The sequence below is a fragment of the Mixophyes fleayi genome, chromosome 8, assembly GCF_038048845.1.
Source record: "Mixophyes fleayi isolate aMixFle1 chromosome 8, aMixFle1.hap1, whole genome shotgun sequence".
NCBI classification, from domain to species: Eukaryota; Metazoa; Chordata; class Amphibia; order Anura; family Limnodynastidae; genus Mixophyes; species Mixophyes fleayi.
Window position 1 is genome coordinate 118,911,656 of NC_134409.1, and position 6,000 is coordinate 118,917,655.

The following is a 6,000-nucleotide window of genomic DNA, read 5'->3' on the forward strand; positions in this document are numbered from 1 at the left end:
TGTTATTGTTTGACTTTGTAAACCCAAAAAACTGTCCCTGTTGCACATAGTCGTGCAATGAAGACTGACTTTTTCATTTAAAGGCACGATCTTTCAAGTGTAGTGTTTGTAAGTCTAAGTCATATTATACTTTTGGTAAAATTGGTTTATTTTGTTCCTCTTTATGGTAATTAATTAGTAATAGAATTAAAGTATGAAATAGAATTAAAGTATGAAATAGAATTAAAGTATGAAATAGAATTAAAGTATGAAATAGAGTGGTATAGAGTTGTAGTGTGGTATAGATAGAGTGGTCCACACAATATAATAATAAAACCCTCAACTGGTCTGAATTCCACCAAACAAGTATCTGGACTGCGTAGTGTGGTGGCCCCGGTACACAATTTGGTACCGAGGCCACAATATAATTAAAAAATTGGGCATCAACTGTCACCGTTGTTTAATATCTGATACACCTAAATATGGACTGCACAGTGGAGTGGCCCCGGTAGTAAATTTGGTGCCGGGGCCACAATACCTCCTCCAACTTCCAAGTGTAGTGTTTATAAAGACAGACAGCGTCGAAGTGTTATTAGTTGACTTTCTTAACCCTAAAATTGTCCCTGTTGCAAATATTCGTGCAATGGACAGTTACTTTTCTATTGAAAGACTCAAGCTTTCAAGTGTAGTGTTTATAAAATATAAACAACAATACAGTAGTTTTAGAGCATGTCAATACCTCTTGTTTTAAATTATGACACGGTATTTTACTTTTGGTTTAATTTCTTGAATTTTTTTACATTTGGTTTTACTTTTTGAACATGGCAAACGACTGTTGATTGGTCATATAATGCCAAAAAAAAAGTTCCAAGATGGAATTGTCCTTGGGCCCTCACACCCACCCTTATGTTGTTGAAATAGGACATGCACACTTTAACAAACCAATCATTTCAGCGACAGGGCCTACCAAACAACTTTGGCTGAAATTATTGGTTTGTTTGGGCCCCCACACCAAAAAAGCTATTCATCTCTCCCTGTACAGACTAAACAGGCTCTACTGAGGCAAGATGTCGTCCTCATCCTCAACCTCTGATTCCTCTCCCCCTACAGTGTGTACTTCCTCCTCATCACACATTATCAATTCGTCCCCGCTGGACTCCACAACCACAGGTCCCTCTGTAGTATCTGGAGGGCAGTGCTGTACTTCATTGAGGAATTGATTATTCATTTTTATAAACATCATTTTTTCAACGTTATGAGGAAGCAACCTCCTTCGCCGCTCACTGACCAGGTTCCCCGCTGCACTAAAAACTCTTTCCGAGTACACACTGGAGGGGGGGCAACTCAGGTAAAATAGAGCCAGTTTGTACAGGGGCTTCCAAACTGCCTTTTTTTCCTGCCAGTAACAATATGGACTGTCTGACATGTCTACTTGGATGGTGTCAGCAAAGTAATCATCCACAATTTTTTCTATTGTGACAGCATCCAATGCAGCGAGAGTAGACATGTCTGCAATGGTTGGCAGGTCCTTCAGTCCGGACCAGATGTTATCAGCATCCCCGCCAGTGCCTCTTTTGGGAAAACTGAGCTTTTTCCTCGCAGCCATAGATGTGGAAGAAAATGAGGGTGGAGCTGTTGGCATGTCACGGTCCTCTTCAGAGGACAATCTCCTGACCAGCAGGTCTTTGCACCGCTGTAGACTTGTGTCCGCCGGAAACAGAGACACAACATACGCTTTAAACCGAGGATCGAGCACGGTGGCCAGAATGTATTCCTCTGACTTTAAAAGAGTGACCACCCTCGGATCCTGGCAAAGCGTACGAAGGGCTACATCCACAAGAGCTATATGCTTGGTGTAATCGCAATGGCTTACCAGCTCCTCCCTCACTTTCTCCAGCTGCTTCTGCAACAGCCTGATCAGGGGAATGACCTGACTCAAGCTGGCAGTGTCGGAACTGACTTCTCGTGTGGCAAGTTCAAATGGCTGCAGAACCTTGCACAACACGGAAATCAGTCTCCACTGCGCTTGACTGAGGCGCATCCCCACTCCTTTGCCTATGTCGTAGGTGGCTGTGTAGGCCTGAATGGCCTTTTGCTGCTCCTCCATCCTCTGCAGCATATAGAGGGTGGAGTTCCAGCGCGTCACAACCTCTTGTTTGAGGTGATGGCAGGGCAGGTTCATGCTTTTTTGATGTGCCTCTAGTCTGCGGTAGGCACTGGCTGAATGCCGAAAGTGTCCAGCAATTTTGCGCGCCACCGCAAGCATCTCCTGCACACCCCTGTCACTCTTGAGGTAATGCTGCACCACCAAATTAATGGTGTGGGCAAAACATGGGACGTGCTGGAAATTGCCCATATTTAATGCCCGCACAATGTTACTGGCATTGTCTGACACCACAAATCCCCATGAGAGTCTAAGTGGGGTAAGCCACTGGGAGATAATTTCCCTCATTTTCTCTAATATGTTGTCAGCGTTGTGCCTCTTATTAAAGCCTGTAATGCACAATGTTGCCTGCCTTTGCATGAGCAGCCATTTTGTAGATGCTGCTACTGATGCAGCTGTTGCTGTTGCTGCGGAAGGGGATGCATCTACCCAGTGGCTGTCACAGTCATATAGTCCTTCGTTTGCCCAGAACCACTTGTCCACATGTCCGTGGTTAAGTGGACAGTGGGTACAACCGCATTTTTAAGAGCACTGAGGACACTTGATCGTACTTCTCTGTACATTTTTGGTATCGCCTGCCTAGTGAAGTGGAATCTCGAGGGGATTTGGTACCGGGGACACAATACTTCCATCAACCCTCTAAATCCCACTCCACTGATGGCGGACACCGGGCGCACGTCTAACACCAACATTGCAGTTACAGCCGCAGTTATACGCTTTGCAATAGGGTGACTACTATCGTATTTTGTGGTCATGGCAAACGACTGTTGGACGGTCAATTGTTTTGTGAAAGACTTAGCGGTCTTACGACTTCCCCTCTGGGAAGATGACCGACTAACAGCAGCAACAGCAGCAGTGGCAGTAGTAGGCGTACCGCTGCAGGATTCCTCGGATGAATCCCGTATTGAGGAGGACTCAGTCTGGCTGCTGACTTGGGCTGCAGGACTGAATCTGATGGAGATTGTGGAGGAAGTTGACGAGGAGGGTGTTGCTGGTGTGTATCCAACTGGACCACGGGATTTAGGTGTCCCTGTACCGATGAGGGTCCTAGCCCCAGTTCCTGAACTAACCACTGAACTATGAAGGTTATTCAGGTGACGTATAAGGGAGGATGTTCCTAGGTGGGCAAGATCCTTACCCCTGCTTATTTGAGCTTTACATAAGCTACATATGGCCATACATTGGTTGTCTGGATTTGGATAAAAATAACTCCAGACCGAAGAGGTGCATTTTTTGGTCTTCTGACCAGGCATGACGATGGGCTTTTTCATCCCATGGACATCAGCTGTTTCCCCCCCTGGTGCCTCATTTACAATAACCACATCACCATCCTCATCATCAAGTTCCTCCACAGCGCCAGCTACATCATCAATAGCCTCCTCCCGAGCCACCTCTTCCCGTACAGTGATGGGAAGGTCAGGCTTGACAACCACCAACACCCTTGGACTCGCCTTGGGGATTTGTGATAATTTCTCTTTAGAAGGCAGAGTTGTTTGCTGTTTTGTTGCTGACAGCATAACTCTCTTCAATTTTTTGTAGGGAGGGGGAGGAGGAGGAGGGCTAAGATCCGTGGGTGAAGCTGAACCACTAGTCATGAACACGGGCCAGGGCCTAAGCCGTTCCTTGCCACTCCGTGTCGTAAATGGCATATTGGCAACTTTACGTTTCTCCTCAGATGATTTAAAGTTTCTCTTTTTGCTACTTTTTCTTAACTTGGGGTTTTTGGATTTTACATGCCCGGTACTACGAGATTGGGCATCGGGCTTGGAAGACGACGTTGATGGCATTTCATCGTCTATGTCATGACTAGTGGCAGCAGCTTCAGCATTAGGAGGAAGTGGGTCTTGATCTTTCCCTACTTTATCCTCCAAATTTTTGGTCTCCATTATATGTAGCACAAGATACTGCAGAATGTGTGAACTTGGTAATATTGCAGTACCAATGGACTTATACTGCTGGATTGGTTTTGCAAATTTGGTTTAAATTATTATATATTTTTTTTTTTTTTTAAATTTTTTATTTTTTTTTACTTTTTTTTAATTTTTAAAAAACTTGGGAATAGTGGGGAAAAAACTATGCCCTTAGAAGCACAGAGCACAGGACACAGCACCACTGGACTGAACAGGACACGGCACAGGACCCAGCAGCACTACGGAACTCAGCAGGACAGAGCACAGGACACAGCACCACTGGACTGATACTGCAGAATGTGTGAACTTGGTAATATTGCAGTACCAATGGACTTATACTGCTGGATTGGTTTTGCACATTTGGTTATAATTATATATATTTTTTTTAATTTCTAATTTTTTATTTTTTTTTACTTTTTTTTTATTTTTTAAAAACTTGGGAATAATGGGGAAATAACTATGCCCTTAGAAGCACAGAGCACAGGACACAGCACCACTGGACTGAACAGGACACGGCACAGGACCCAGCAGCACTACGGAACTCAGCAGGACAGAGCACAGGACACAGCACCACTGGACTGATACTGCAGAATGTGTGAACTTGGTAATATTGCAGTACCAATGGACTTATACTGCTGGATTGGTTTTGCACATTTGGTTATAATTATATATATTTTTTTTAATTTTTTGTTTTTTATTTTTTTTTACTTTTTTTTTATTTTTTAAAAACTTGGGAATAATGGGGAAATAACTATGCCCTTAGAAGCACAGAGCACAGGACACAGCACCACTGGACTGAACAGGACACAGCACAGGACCCAGCAGCACCACTGACCTCAGAAGGACAGAGCACAGCACACAGCACCACTGGACTGATACTGCACAGCACAGCACAGCACTAAACAGCACTAAACAGCACTAAACAGCACTAAACAGCACAGCACTAAACAGCACAGAACTAAACAGCACAGAACTAAACATCACAGAACTAAACAGCACAGAACTAAACAGCACAGAGGACCACCTAACACACCCTCCCTCTACCCTGATCAATGCCCGAGTGAAGATGGGGGCGACTAGCGGGGAATTTATAGGATCCGAGTATCGCGAGATCCGACAACGGGATTATGAGTCAGAGCCTCAGTTTCACTTTTGAATTTGGCGCCAATACCCGGATCTGTCTCGGATCCGACTCGGATCCGCAACGTTCGGGTGGGCTCGGATTTCATAAATCCGAGTGCGCTCATCCCTAGCAGATAGCTTAGCATATCTTGTGTAAAATTGCACTGCACATGCCCATGAAGTGGGCACACTCACATGAGTCTATGCAAACTTGCACAAGTATGTAACTTACAACCGCCTGCACCTTGTAGAGGTTGGGAATGGGGAGGGAACAGGCCTTCTAATGTAGGGTGAGTACAGTAAAGGTGTGTTTATGCAAATGCAGCTTATGTAGACCTGCAACAACACGCATGTACGTCTGTTAGAAGGCATGTTCAAATATATACGTTGATGAGGACTTTTCATAAACTAGGCGCATAAGCAGCATATGGATGAAATATGCTATTTTTCCTTAGTCTTTTATATAAAGTACTTTATGTCCAGTTTGCCAACAACAATGTATCAGCACCACAGTCCACTGATGTTTATGGTATAGGTTTATACTATGGATACAACTGTCATCAAAATCCCCTCTTTTAAATGTGCCCCCCCCCCCCCCACTCCCCCTGAACATCACAAATCTGAGAACTTTCCTGCTTCCTCGAAACTGAAATAAAGGCAAAACGTCATTTTAGTGCCGTCTGATCTAGTGGGTTTTGGAATCCAAAAGTACCTCCCTACATTGGCGATCCAGCGCCATTGCTCAGACAGACACAGGAGGGGTCACTCTCCAGTCTCCAGTGACATTGCTCAGTGCGATTACTGCTCACACAAAAACAGGAGTAG